Genomic DNA, 14,760 nt, shown 5'->3' on the forward strand with positions numbered 1-14,760 from the left:
GTCCCTACCTGTTCTGACACCGTGCGCCCCGGAAGCGGCCAGCAGCAGGTCCGGCTCCTAGGTGGGGGGGCTAAGGGGCTCCACGCGCTGCTCCCGCCCCAAGCACAGGCTTCATACTCCGACCAATGGGTGCTGGGAGGGGGGGCGGTGCCTTTGGGCGAGAGCCGAACAGAGCCCTTGCGCTCCTCTGCCTAGGAGCCGGACATGCTGCTGACCGCTTCTGGAGCACAGTGCGGTTCACGGTGCCAGGACAGGAAGGAAGCCTGCCTTATCACCCCTGCTCTGCCGCTGACCAGGAGCCGCCCGAGGTAAGCCCGTGACCCAATCCCCTGCTCCAGCCCTGAGCCCCCCCAAAGCCAGAGCCCCTTCCTGCACCCCATACCCCTCATCCCTGGCCTCACCCCAGAGCCCTGACCCCCGCCCATACCCCAACCCTCTTCCCCATCCCTGAGGCCCCCCCAAATCCAGAGCCCCCTCCTGCACCCAACTCCCTACCCTAGCCCAGAGCCCCCTCCCACACTGTGAACCCCTCATTCCTGGCCCCATTTCTCACCTCCACACCCCAACCCTCTGCTCCAGCCCTGAGCCCCTCCCATATCTCAACCCCCTCATCCCCAGCTCTGCTGGGTTGCGGGCATCAACAATTTTCTTCAAGTGGGTCGCCAGAAAAAAAGATTGAAAATGTACTGAAAAACTTGGGTGGGCAACTGAAGTAGTCATTTAAAACAGGAGTAAAGGATTCTATTGGGAAAATGAGATCCTTTATGCAGCATTTTATTATACAGGGTGCAATACAATAGATCAGGTCGGCGAGTGCTTACTCAAAATAAAATATTTTCAGGACCCCCTTCCACTTTTTACTATGACAGTAAATTTATCATTGACTACAGTGATCTGCCTATATAATGTGTGTGTGTTTCACGAGGTTGACAGAGAATACTTGATGTGGAAGGATAAGGATGTGCAGGAAGTGAGGGAAGAAGATATTTTTTGCATTAGATTTGCAATAAAATTTGCAATGCTTCATGTCCCACCCACCCCCCAATTGCCTTTCATGATCCTCCCTGGGGGCTGCTCCCCACCATCAGCTGAGAAACACTGCAATATATCACGAGTTCCTAGCTTGGGGACTCTGACTAGCTGTAAGGGTGATGCAACTACTCTGCCTTTCCCATATTGCAAAATGGGAGGAGGGTGCCAGATAGATCCTGGCTAGATGAGAGCAGGATCCCAGTATGGAAAAGGCTGAAAAACACTGCAGTAGATGAAGTATGCTGAATAGTTAATAAATCTCTGCCTCAAGAGTCTTACAACCTAAGGGCTCAGCTTGTACAACTCATAGAATTGCGTGAGTGCTTCACAGAACAATTATTTCAGAGAAGGTGGCTGGATCATCAGAAGTTTTACTGAAGAGGGGAGGGAGGTTGGCATAATTTAGTATTAGTCTGTTGCAACTGTATGCACTGAAATGCAAAGAGTCGGAGTCTAGATCTAGAGCAGGCAAAAGAGACAAAAAGAGCAGTCAGAAGAGAATCACATGGAGATCAAAGAAAGCAGGAGGAGATGACGACAGGGCTAAGAGTCTCATTAGATTTAATGAGGAAAGAAGCCTGCATAGAAGTGAAGTAAGGGAAGTAAGGGTAAGATGTGGTCAGAGGAGCAGAAGATGCAGATCAGGTTTAATTGTGTCTTGTTTATCAAAATAATCCACTTCTTTCCAAAGTTTAGAACTGACTGAAGTTGTTCACACTGTTTTTATTTGCTCCACACTAAAATCGGGTTGGGATTCAACTCAAACATGACATTTCCCCAGAAGTATAGTCATCTCATGAGCTGTGGGAACAATCCGAAACACTGTAAATAGTTCATTGACTCACCCGCATCAAGAGGACCCCTCCCTAAAGGAAGACTTTGAAAACACTCCTTAATTTAATAATCCACAATAAGGAAGGAGTTGCATCAACCAATGAGGAGACTTGGAGTAAGGTCTGCACTGGGGGAGTCTTTACAAGTGAGGGAGCTGGGGAAGGGCAGCTCTGTACAGGGGATTCTCTCCACTGAGTGTAGGGGGGACTCTCCAGAGAGTGAAGGGGGTGGGGGGCAGGCAGGTCTGTGGGGCGAGTGGCGAGTCTCCAGAGAGTGACGGGGCAGGGCTCTAGGGAGGACTCTCCAGGGGGAGAGGCAGGTCTGTGAGGAGGTGGAGACTCTCCAGTGAGTGTGGGAAGAGGGGATTGACTCTTTCGCCCATTCCCCACAGCTCAGAGCCCGAGGGGAAGCTCCTGAGCTTCTTCGTCCCCACACCCAACCAAGCGCCGCGAAGCCCTTCCCCTCCTCTCCCAAGATGGCGATGGCGGCGGTGGCCCCTCCCCCTAGATCCCAAGGGCTGGGGCGGGGCCCCTGGAGCCCGTCCTCCCGCAGCTGCGGCCAGGGACGGTTATGTGTGAGCGCGGCTGGGCGGCTGTGGGACGCGGCTGGCAGTTAGCAGGAGCGAGCGCAGCTGGGGCCCGAGCGGAGAGAGCTGCGCGCGCCGGGCCGGCTCCCCCGGAGTAAGTAGCGCGGTCCTCGAGGCACCGGCAGGCTCGGCTGTGGCAGGAGCCAGGCGGGCGGCGGCGGGCAAACTTTCCCTGCGGGCTCTCGCTGCCTGGGCTCCGGCCGCTGCTCCGCGGCCATGTTGGGAGCCCGTGTCGCCGGGCTGGCTCGGGAGCTGCCCCTGTGGGGGTGGGCAGGGCGCGACCCCGTCCTCGGGTGCGGGATCTCGACCGACAAACTTCGCCCGCGGGAGTTTGCTCCTGGGGGAGGTCGGTGGGGACGCGTTTCCCCCGCATTTCCGCAGGGCAAGGTGCTGGCGCTGGCCCCAGCCCTAGCCCCGTGCGGGGCGGCAATGGGGGGGCTCGGGCGCGACAGCGCTGGGAGTTGTAGGTGCTCCGTGCCCATCCCGGGCCGGTGGTTACTCACCCCTAGCTCCGCTGCAGGCAGTGCCAGCGGGCGGGACTCCAGTCCTGCCTCCCCGTAGAGCGTGTACCGAGTGCCCGGAGCCCCCTGCTGCCCTGGCCGGCTGGCCCGGGGGTTCCGCGCTGCGGGGATGCGAGTGTTGGGCTGCAGGAGGGGGAGACTCCCTGTAACTTGACAGTATCGGTTGTGGGAGTGGATTGTGACTGAAGGGGAGCGAGCGAGCTCCCCTGTATTTATTGTCACTTCGAAAGGACCCTGTGGTTGCGGCAGCCGCAGGTAAACCTCTCACTCGCTTAAATGGGAACAGGGTTGGGCCCATAGTCTTTAGTTGTCTGAATTTGTTGTTTCACTTCACTTATAAATCACCCCATATTCAAACTAAACCCCCCAAATCCTGTGTAGCTGTGTGGAAATAAATATTTGGGTTTAGGGATTTATTTGGGGTTTGTGCACAGTATTTTGCAGGACAGATTGTTTTCTTGAAAGAAATGATTACATTTGTGTAATCTTGGTTGGGTTTTTTTTCGGGGTTGTGACAATCATGTAGGGATTGTGTCTCTTTTAAACTACCCTGCTAACTCTTTAAAAAGAGAGAGTGCTTAAGTATATAGTGGGTAAAAATTCATGATGCATGTTGTAACTTATCCCTTGAAGCAAATATATGTTCTGTAGCTCAGTAAATGCCAGTTGCCAGAAGAGGTATTTCTTTGGAGCTGCATATATATCTATTGATATACAGTGCTTATACAGACCAGCCTGCAGCCTGGTGTGTGTGGACAGACCCCTGTGCAAATGTGGAATACCCTTGAATTCAGTGGGTCTCCATGTGAGTGTGGGGATCTGCCTGTGTGTCATATTGCCTAAGCATTATATAAATACAAGGATTTCTAGACAAATGCAATAGTATGTAGGATTTACACCAGCATTCAGTTCCTGGCCACATTGTATATATGAAGTTTTTAAAAAGAACAGATAGATGTTGGCTGGTCAAATCAGTATGAAGTTTCCGTTAAACACAATCCTTAATTGGTACGTCATTTATTGTTACTCTCATCTCCTGTGGGTTTCCATGAAGGCATTTGAATAAACATAGCAAATGGAAGATAAGTAATCAAATATTTATCACTACTTAATTTCAGGGCTACCCAGGGGTGGGGGGGAGTAAGTGGGGCAATTTGCCCCGGGCCCTGCAGGGGCCACCACGAGAATATAGTATTCTATAATATTGCAACTTTTTTTTATGGAAGGGGCCCCCAAAATTGCTTTGCCCCAGGCCCCCTGAATCATCTGGCACTGCTTAATTTGAGGACTTTGCATAAATGTGATCTGTTTAAAGTTGTTGTTGTAGCCATGTTGGTCCCATAGATTTTAGAGACAGGGTGGATGAGGTAATATCTCTTATTGGACCAACTTCTGTTGATGAAAGAGACAAGCTTTCGAGCTACACAACTCTTCTTCAGGTCTGGGAAACATCTTAGGGTTTGTCTTCACAGCCAGTGCTACAGCAGTGCAGCTGCAGCACATTAGTGAAGATGCTCTTACACCGATGGGAGAACTTCTACCGTTCGTGTAGTTTAATCCACCTCCCTGAGAGGTGGTAGCTATGCTGGCGTGAGAAACTCTCCCATCAACATAGTGGTGTCTACACAGGGAATTAGGCCATTTTAATTACGTCGCTCAGTGGTGTGGATATAGGTCGGTAGGTCTGTTGTGTAGCCCTGGCCTTAAAGTGTGTGTTGACTGCTATGCTAAACTAAGTTCCACCTTGTATTTAGTTGTATTTTCCCAGACCTGAAAAAAGAGCTATGTGTAGCTTGAAAACTTGTCCCTTTCATCAACAGAAGTTGGTTCTAGAAAAGACATTTTCACCCACCTTGTCTTTTTAGTTCATCCAGGGCAGCTACTTACCTCTAAATCTATGAATAAATGGTTAAATTTAAAGAGGTTTGAAACAGTTCGATATGATTACCAAAAAAAAATTTGTAAAACTGCCTGAATCTTCAGTTTGTCAACATGACTAAATTTGATAGCATTTCTGTAATTTGTATATTGAAGTATATATTTGATCTGTTGAAACAGTCTAATTTTAAATGTGATGTGTTATTCCAGGGGTTCTCAAACTGGGGGTTGGGGCCCCTCAAGGGGTCACAAGGCTATTACATGGGGGGTCGCGAGCTGTCAGCCTCCACCCCAAACCCTGCTTTGCGTCCAACATTTATAATTGTATTAAATATATAAAAACATGTTTTTAATTTATAAGGGGGGGGTTGCACTCGGAGGCTTGCTGGGTGAAAGGAGTCACAGGTAAAAAAAGTTTGAGAACCACTGCGTTATTCTGAAAGCAATTCAAGAAAAAAGACTTAATCATTATACCTTTAAAATAAGGCAAAAGAGAGAATATTACTTTCAGTTGCTTTTTTCTCTTTTGGTTTTGTGAATACTTAATGATATTTTTCTATGTTCGGGAACAATGAATTGCACTCCTAGTAAGTACTACTTGGCTACTTTTTTAGTCTAAAATGTCCCACGTTATTTAGAAATACGGCTGCTGCCCAGCTACTGATTTTAATCCTTGACTTCATAAGTATTTTTAGTAAGCAAAGCTACTGCACATACCTGGAACTATGGATTAAGGATTCCTTTAATACATTGAGTAAATTGACCATAATGGTCTAGAAGCATCATAAGACTTCATATTCATTAAATTTGTTTGGTTACTCTAGAGACTGAGGTCTAATACTGCCAAATAAGTTATTTGAGTTTGTAATGCATCTAACATTTTAAATTAAAACAAGATGAATTAACACAACTAGGGAAGTGAGACTAAGATTAAACTGATAAACAAATTTTTGACTACTTCCTCCCTTTTCCCAAATAAGAAACTCAAATACTTGCTCAACTTCAAGATTTGTGCAGTTTAATTGGTTATTGTTAGTGATGGACTTCAGAGATGAAGGGAAAAATGATAACAGAAAATGTGGAAATGGCAGAAGTGCTAAATTACCCTTTTGTTTCAGTTTTCACCAGAAAGGTTAGTAGTGAATCTAACATAGTGAATGCCAATGAAAATTTGGTAGGATCAGTGGCTAATATAGGGAAAGAACAAGTTAAAAATTACATAGGCTGTGTCTACACCAGAGACCTTACAGTGGCACTGCTGTACCAATGCAAGGTAAGATCTCCTGTGTATGTAGTTCTCCTGTTGGCATAATTTAACCACCCCTGATGAGCGGCAGCAGCTATAGCAGCGGGAGAGCGTCTCCCACTGACACGGTGCTATCCATGCCAGCACATCTGTCAGTGTAACTTATGTCGCTCGGGGTGTGAATAAAGCTTTACTGACAAAAGTGCTAGTGTAGACATATAGCCTTAGACAAGTTAGATGTCTTAAAATCACCAAGTCCTGATGAAATACATCCTAGAATAGTCAAGGAGCTGACTGAGAAGATATCTGAGCCATTAATGATTATCTTTGAAAAGTCATGGAAGACCAGAATGGTTCCAGAGGATTGGAAAGGGGCAAATATTGTGCAATCAATTTGCGAACATCTAGAAGATAACGTGGTAAGTAACAGTCAGCATGGATTTGTCAAGAACAAATCATGTCAAACCAACACAATAGCTTTCTTTGATAGGCTTAACAAGCGTTTTGGATGGGGGGCAGCAGTTGATGTGGTATATCTTGACTTTAAGGCTTTTGATAGTGTCTTGCATGATCTTCTCATAAACAAACTAGGGAAATGCAGCCTAGGTGGAGCTACTAAAAGGTAGGTGCATAACTGGTTGGAAAACCATTCCCAGAGAGTAGTTATCAGTGGTTCACAGTCAAGCTAGAAGGGCATATCCAGTGGGGTCCTGCAGGGATCAGTTTGGGGTCTGGTTCTGTTCCATATCTTCATCTATGATTTATAATGGCATAGAGTGTACACTTAACGTTTGTGGACAATACCGAGCTGAAAGGGGTTGCAAGTGCTTTGGAGGCTAGGATTAAACTTCAAAATGATTTGGACAAACTGGAGAAATGCTTTGAAGTAAATAGGATGAAATTCAATAAGGACAAATGCAAAACACTTCACTTAGGAAGGAACAAACGTGAACACACAAAATGGGAAACGACTGCCTAGGATGGAGTACTGTGGAAAGGGATCTGGGGTTCACAAGCTAAATGAGTCAACAGTGTAACACTTTTGCCAAAAAAAAAAGCAAACATCATTCTGGGATGTAATAGCAGGAGTGTTGTAAGCAAGACAGGAGAAGTAATTCTTCCGCTCTAGTCCACACTGATTAGGCCTCAACTGGAGTATTGTGTCCAGTTCTGGGTGTCACATTTCAGGAAAGATGTGGACAAATTGGAGAGAGTCCAGAGGAGAGCAACAAAAATGATTAAAGGTCTAGAAAACATGACTTGTGAGGGATGATTGAAAAAACTAGGTTTGTTTAGTCTGGAGAAGAGAATACTGAGAGGGGACATAACAGTTTTCAAGTATATAAAAGCTTGTTACAAGGAGGACAGAGAAAAATTGTTCTTCTTAACCTCCGAGGCTAGGACAAGAAGCAATGGTCTTAAATTGTAGCAAAGGCAGTTTAGGTTGGACATTAGGAAAAACTTCCTGTGAGGGTAGTTAAGTAATGGGATAAATTGCCTAGGGAGGTTGTAGAATCTCCATCATTGGAGAATTTTAAGAGCAGGTTGGACAAACACCTGTCAGGAATGGTCTAGATAGTACTCAATCCTGCCGTGAGTGCAGGGGACTGGAGTCGACTAGATGATCTCTCGGGTTCCCTTTCAGTCCTATGATTCTGTGAGATGTGTATTTCTTTGAACATTATTTTTCATGGGTCTCATTAGTATGTGGTGTTGCTACAGATGATCTACAGTGCGTGGACACAACAATATGAGAAAGTAGCATCTTTAGTTTTGAATTTAAACTATAATTTTAATTATATTTTTAGAGTTAACTTTTAATTGAAGAGTGGTTAAGGAGTTGAGTGCAAAATGAGAATCTTATTTCCGTTATGACTGCCCACTTCAATGGCTTCCTGTACTTTGGGTCGACTAATTAAAAACTGTATATTTCCAGGAGTTTGTTTTGAGTATTACAGTTACTGGCTCTAAATGGCATTTATACTGAATCCGGCAGTCCACGGTGTGCTGAATATGAATCACTAATTGCATCAACCCCACATTCTTTTTTTTTTTTTTTTACATGGAAAATATATCACATGGCTCTTAGAGGGGTATGATGGGACTTAGCCTCCATCACCTGCAAGTAAGGGATAAAACACCAGTTAGTTATGCTCTTCACATTGGGGTGGCTGATTATTGCCTCCTGGTGGAACTAGGCCTTATAAGTAGACTTAGAGTATGTCTACAAAGCAAAGATAAACCTGCGGCTGGTCTGTGCCAGTCGACTCGAGCTCAAGAGGCTTGGGCTGTGGGGCTATTTCACTGCTGTATAAACTTCTGGGCTTGGGCTGAAGTTGTAGCTTGAGTCGACGTACCTTAGGTCAAGTTACCGTGGGGTCTACACCCTGTCGACTTACCTTACTCTTCTCGTCGGGGGTAGAGTACAGGGGTCAACTGGAGAGCGATTTGCAGTCGATTTGGCGGGTCTTTACTAGACCTGCTAAATCAACCGCCGGTGGATTGATCTCAGAGTGTCGATCCTGGCCGTAGTGTAGACCTGCCCTGAGCGACCACTGCCACAAAGGGTTTAAGAGGTTAGTGTTGCAAACAAAGCTAGGTAGATAGAGCCACTTAAATTCTAAATCAAAACTGAGCTGTAGAGGCTTGGCATGAGGAGAAAATTGGATTAGTTTCCTCCCTTGTGTCATTCAGAATTGAGAAGCTAAGATTTTTTTTTTCTAATATGCATTGATGACAGGAGTGTTCATTCTGTAAAGAGGACTGAATTCCATTTTTAATTATGAGTTGTGGGCTGGGATATAAATTAGGGTTACATACCTCCTTGATTAACAGTCGATCTCTCACGAAGGCAGTGGTCCCCAAACTATGGGGCGTGCCTCCCGAGAAGGGTGCAGAGAAACGTTCGGGAGGAGGGGTGCAGTGGGGTCCAGGTCAACCCGCACAAGGACAGGGGAAGGAGTACCACCCAGCCCCGGCTCAGCTCCTGGCCACGGCCCGAGATCTGGATTGGTCCCTGTCTCACGGCTCCCGCTCCAAGCTCTGGCCCCATTCCTGGCCCTGGCAATTGATCGTGGCACCCGGGGTGGGGGGTGCAGACTGGGCAAGGGGAGTTGTGACTGAAAAAATTTGGGGACCACTGCACTAATGTCAGTGGGAGTTTGTACAAAGTTCCGGGGGGAAGCAACCTGGCCTTCTATCTAGTAACTAAACTTTTATTTATTACCATTATTCAATATCTTATTGTCACATTCAGCATAGATTCCAAGGCCAGAAGGGACCATTGATCATCTAGTATGACCTCCTATGTAACACAGGCATAGAATTTCCCCAAAATAATTCCTAGAGCATCTCTTTTAAAAAAAAAAAAAAGGAGGAGGAAAAGGAGGGGGGGGGGGGGGAAGATCCAGTCGTGATTTAAATTAGCCAGTGATGGAGAATCCACTATGAATCCCAATCAGTTGTTCTAGTGGTTAATTACCCTCACTGTTTAAAACTTAGGCCTTGTATCTAGTCTGAATTCCTCTAAGTTCTCTTTCCTTTCTTTGCATTTTTCTCACTGTAGGAATTTTAAAAATCTCACCCATCTGTCTAAGATGATCAGCAGTGAAATAGTTAATGATAAAATGTTGTTAAGCTAAAATATAGCTTTTAACACACACCAGTGTGATTAGTGTTGGTGAGGTGGCTCAGAGCTTCACTCATCTGAGCCGGTGTTTCAGGTTGTCTGCAGACTTGAGAAGACAATAGTAGCTCTAATACACACTTTCTTTATTGCCATAGTTACCTGGATTCAAGCTAGCTCGTGTGTAGTTTTGGCTGTGTAGCCATATCCTGGTTGGGGTCAACCCTAGAATTCCCTTACATACAGTAAACTGCTGTTCAATCTAAAATACTCAGAATGAAGTCCTGCTTTCCCACTAGAAGAAAAAGAGCAGTATCGTAAATAACTACATTCCATGGCAACATACTTTTCATCTTTTCATTGACTTCAGAATAATTTTAGTGGTTAAGCTTATTTTTTTCAATTACTTCATATGATTTGTAAAAGCAATAATGATATCCAGTTAGGGCGCTGTTGTCGACTGTATGGACAGGTAAATTAAATAATTTAATTTAATTCCGATTAAATTTTCAGAGTTTATTTTGTTTGAAAAGGGAATAAAGGTTGTTATACAAAACTTACTTTTGAAATGGAACAACCTAAGCTTAAAAAGTTGTCCTTTTTTTCCCCTAAAGAAGTACAAAAATGTATGATGTGTTGTCTAAATTACTTGGAGCACAAGTGATATTACAAGTAATTGTTTTAATAGTGATGGAGGAGAAAAGGGATATCTGTAGAGTGTGGAAAAATATATTTATCACACTGAAGAATGTTGTAATGTTTTTATAAGTCATGATAATAGCTGTACTAACAAGTCAAGTCCTGCAAATTCTTATTCATATGAGCAATCCTGTTGAGGTAAATGGAACTGCTTGAATGAGTATGAATTGCTTATTTGGCGGCTTGCAGAATTAGGGCTGCAATTTTGCACAGTAATGCTCTTTTTAGTTAATCAGGGTGGATTTGATTTAAAGCATGAGTCAGGAAAACTCGATTTAATTGTGGTTTTCTACATAAAAGTGCATTCTTGTTTTAAGGTTATAACAACCAACATATTATTCACAACTCAGAGATAGATGTAGGTTTCATTTTTAGAAGGTACACACTCTACGTTTTTTAAACTGTGATTTATTTTGAAAACTTTTCAGATTAGTTTTACAGCTATATCAGAAAATGAATGATTGTTTGGTTATTTCATTTACCAAAGGTAATTGAAGCAGATAGTTCACCTCCCAATCACTTCATAAATATCTCCAATTCAACAGGTTAATCATTAATATTTGGAGGATTTTCTTGCCATGCTGTATTAGGAGGAGAACATCACCAGACAGACATTTAAATTGTTTTATTTAACTAAAACAACAACGTTAAGTATTCTGGATTTTTTTTCTTCAACATCAAACATATAATATTTTAACATAGCAAGCATACGTCCCTCACTTCTCACATTTATCTCCGGACTTCTTGTCCAGCGCTATTCCGCCCCCAACAATCTTCTATTCATTGAACTTTTTGAAACTTTAGAGAGAGGTAAGGGATTGACTCTGTGTACACAAATTTGCAGAGGGACAATAGAGTTGAGGTCTGTTATTTCTCACCTCTATTTATTTACTTTATTCATTTTAAAACATTTTTGCTGTTAACAAGCATGTTACCTCTGGAGAGACAAATCCACAGTTTGAGAACTGCAAAACTAAGCATCTCTGGTATCTTCTAGACTGAGCACCGAATCCCATTGGGTAGATAGAAAGATTAACCTAAATAATCTATACAGAAGCCTGTGGAACCCCATAAAATTGGGTCCCTAATCCATGAACTATTGGAACTCATTTACAAAACTTTTCTTAAATGTTACATAAATATATTGTCTCATATTCTAGAATTAGAATTTATAATCCCTATTCCATGATGAGATATCTTAAAGATACATTATATCTTTATTAAAACTCTTTAGATATGCTTTTTGAGGAAAAAAGCATTTTATAAAAAAAGGATGTAAATAAAAACAATATTTTTATTTATTTTATTTTTATCCACCCTGATGTTAATACTGTTTTGAGTATTTTTCTCCTGCATGGTCTGGATAGTCTTTAATCTCAGTAGTGTTAGAGTAAATAAATAATTTCTCTCTAGCATATTTGTTTTCACTTTACAAACAAAGACACTCATCTGTTGAGTTTTAAAAACCTTTCTTGAAGTGCAATACTTCATTTTATAGAGGTAGTTGCTTGCATGGATTTAAAAAAAAAATTTGTAGGGCTCATTATCTAGCATGTAATTCAGTAGAATGTACCATGACTTCTGCATATTGTATAAAAATGGAATTCAACCTCTGAAATTTGTGGACTTGAAATACTGGGGTTTTCCTTTTTATATATAGTAATTTTGAGGCAAGACCTAGAAAATAGTTTACTGGAATATTCACATATAGCCGAGGTTCTCAAACTGTGGTCCACGAGCTCCATTGAGGTGGTCCGCGGATAGTTCCCTCTAAGATGTGCACCTGGGTGGCCGCACACCTAATTAGTGGAGCTGCGCAGGTGTGGCTCCAGTAATTAGGTGCCTGGACCCTGGAGAGGATGCACATGTAAGGTGAGGTGGTGGCCTTGGGGGGATTAGTGGGTAGGTGGGAGGGTGCAGTGAGGTGAGAAGAGGGGGTGGGAGGAATTTGGGATGTGCAGGGCTGTGGCAGCCAGAGAAAGACACACAACTTTCCCTAGCTCCAGGGCTGCAGCTGACAGGGAGAGACAGCTCTCCTTCCCAGCCTCAGCTCTGTGGGCGGGGGGGTCTCTCCCTTGCTCCTTTGCAGACCCAGGTTGCGGGCTGGGGGAGAAAGGGCACATCCATTGTATTAGAAAGATGAGACTAGTGATATTAAAATATAAGTTGTGTGCTTTTATTTGTATAACAAAAGAAGTTTATTAAGGTTTTTTTATATAGTGCTTTTATCCAATGCGCTTGCCAATTGTTAGTTAACGGTACAAGCAACATTTGGAAAGATCATTAAGTGGTCCGCCAAGACCATCAGCAATTTTCAAGTGGTCCATGGGGGGGGGGGGGGGGGGGGGAGTTTGAGAACCACTGACATATAGCCTCTTCACTAGTTTGATTGTACCAGTTCAGATAACTTTGAGATCTTAGCAGGGTCTTACAATTAAAGTTAGTCAATACTCTTAAGTCATTGTTTGTCAAAATGTTGCTTCAGAATGTCCTCTAGTGCAGGGGTGGGTAAACTTTTTGGCCTGAGGGCCCCATCGGGTTTCCGAAATTGTATGGCAGGCCGGTTAGGGGAGGCTGTGCCTCCCCAAACTGCCAGGCATGGCCCGGCCCTCACCCCCTATCTGACCCCCCCGCCCCCGCTTCTTACCCTCTGCTGGCCCCCTCGCTCCATCCACCGCTCCCGCCGCCTCATCCAATCCCCCCTCCTTCCTGACTGCCTGCCCGCCGCCTCATCCAATTCCCCTGTTCCCCGCCCTTTGACCGCCCTGACCCCTATCCACACCCCTGCACCCTGACCACCACCCCAAACTCTCCTGCCCTCTATCCAACTCCCCCTCCCATTCCCTGCCCCCTTACCGCACGGCCCGGAGCCCCGGTGGCTGGTAGTGCTATAGCCGTGCCGCCCAGCTGGAGCCAACCATGCCACTGCGCAGCACAGAGCACCGGGTCAGGCTGCGCTGCCTGGCAAGAGCTTGCAGCCCCGCTGCTCAGAGCATTGTGTCAGCGGCGCAGTGAACTGAGGTTACGGGGGAGGGGGCTAGTCTCCCGGGCCAGGAGCTCAGGGGCCGGGCAGGAGGGGCTTGAGGCCGGATGTGGCTGTAGTTTGCCCACCTCTGTTCTAGTGACAGACATTTTACTAAAAATCAGAGAAATCCCCTTTCCTATAATAGTCTACCAAAAATGAAGTAAATGTAATTGGAGTGCAATCTAAAACTGTAGAAATAGTCTGACAAACAAGTTATTGCTAGCGTCAAGATGTTGAGGGTGCTCAGCAGCATGAATCTCATTGCCATTGGTGATGGAGCATTTTGAGTACATTCTGTGGAAGTGGGAGGTGTAGGCCTCTCCTCAGTTGCATCATTCTTCCTAATACACATGCCTTTCCATTAATGTAGTGAGTTATTTGCATGCGTTAAGTGGATGAGAGTATGAAATGCAGGACTTTTATGCTGTACTCCACATCTTGAAACTTTTCAGAAAGCAACTTCTTAGAACAGAAGAAGACTGCAACGTATTATACCACTAATTGTGTAAAAAAGGAAAGTTAACTTGCCTCTAGCCTTCCCGATTTTGTAATATGGGGAACAAAATTTGACACATTTTTCCTTTGCTCCTCTTCAAGTGTGTCATATGGAGTGAGCAGGACAGACTCAACTGTGTGAGTATAGTTGTATTATGTATTTGATGGTATACAAACACACAAGAAAATAGTCCTGCTCTAAAGACCTTCAAAATAGGACACAGCAAGTGAATGATAAGCGGTAGGATGGAAGATGAGGATGATAGTAAGAAATTAATATGATTAGATGGACTAGCTGTGTGCGCATGTCCTGAAGGCTCAAAATTATTGAGGGGTGTTTTGTTTTGTTTTTTTAATCGCCGACCTAGCTATCATTAGCTGTCAGTGTTGAACTCCCACAGACTGACTTTCATTGTACACCTGTGCTGGAAATCTGTATGTGAAAGTGATTTTAAGACTATTCCTCTTAGACCAGGAGCACTGTCGTGACCATAAGCTATTTTTTTCAGGAGATAGGTCACAACTACAACTGTATAAGCCCCTTATGTTGGAGGCTGAGATAAGAGGCATTGACAGCATTGTTGTTAGAGCTACTCTTTCAGTTGTTGTGAATAGTTGTGGCAGCTGTTGGTGTGTGTGAAGGACTGGAAGTCCTTGCAGTAACTCAATAGGCTGTTTTTGAGCTTCTTGATCAAGATAGAGCAATACAGTGGTTGGATTAAGTCTTCTAAATGTTGCTGAATGTTCTCATGAGTAGGGATTGTGGGCTTTTGTGGTTGCAGCACTTGGACCTCGGCCAACTCACTAAAGATGTGGTAT

At 44.4% G+C, this 14,760-nt stretch overlaps 1 protein-coding gene across 1 annotated transcript in view; it reads left to right on the plus strand.

The window, feature by feature from the left end:
- Positions 1-2,395: 2,395 nt before the first annotated feature.
- PLEKHF2 (pleckstrin homology and FYVE domain containing 2) overlaps positions 2,396-14,760 on the plus strand; it is a 34,748-nt gene continuing 22,383 nt past the window's right edge. The window contains exon 1 of the mRNA XM_034763325.1: positions 2,396-2,546. The gene's annotated coding sequence lies outside the window, so the exon portion shown is untranslated. The remainder of the gene's footprint in view (positions 2,547-14,760) is intronic.

The sequence above is a fragment of the Trachemys scripta genome, chromosome 2 (genome assembly GCF_013100865.1).
Source record: "Trachemys scripta elegans isolate TJP31775 chromosome 2, CAS_Tse_1.0, whole genome shotgun sequence".
In the NCBI taxonomy this organism is placed as follows: Eukaryota; Metazoa; Chordata; order Testudines; family Emydidae; genus Trachemys; species Trachemys scripta.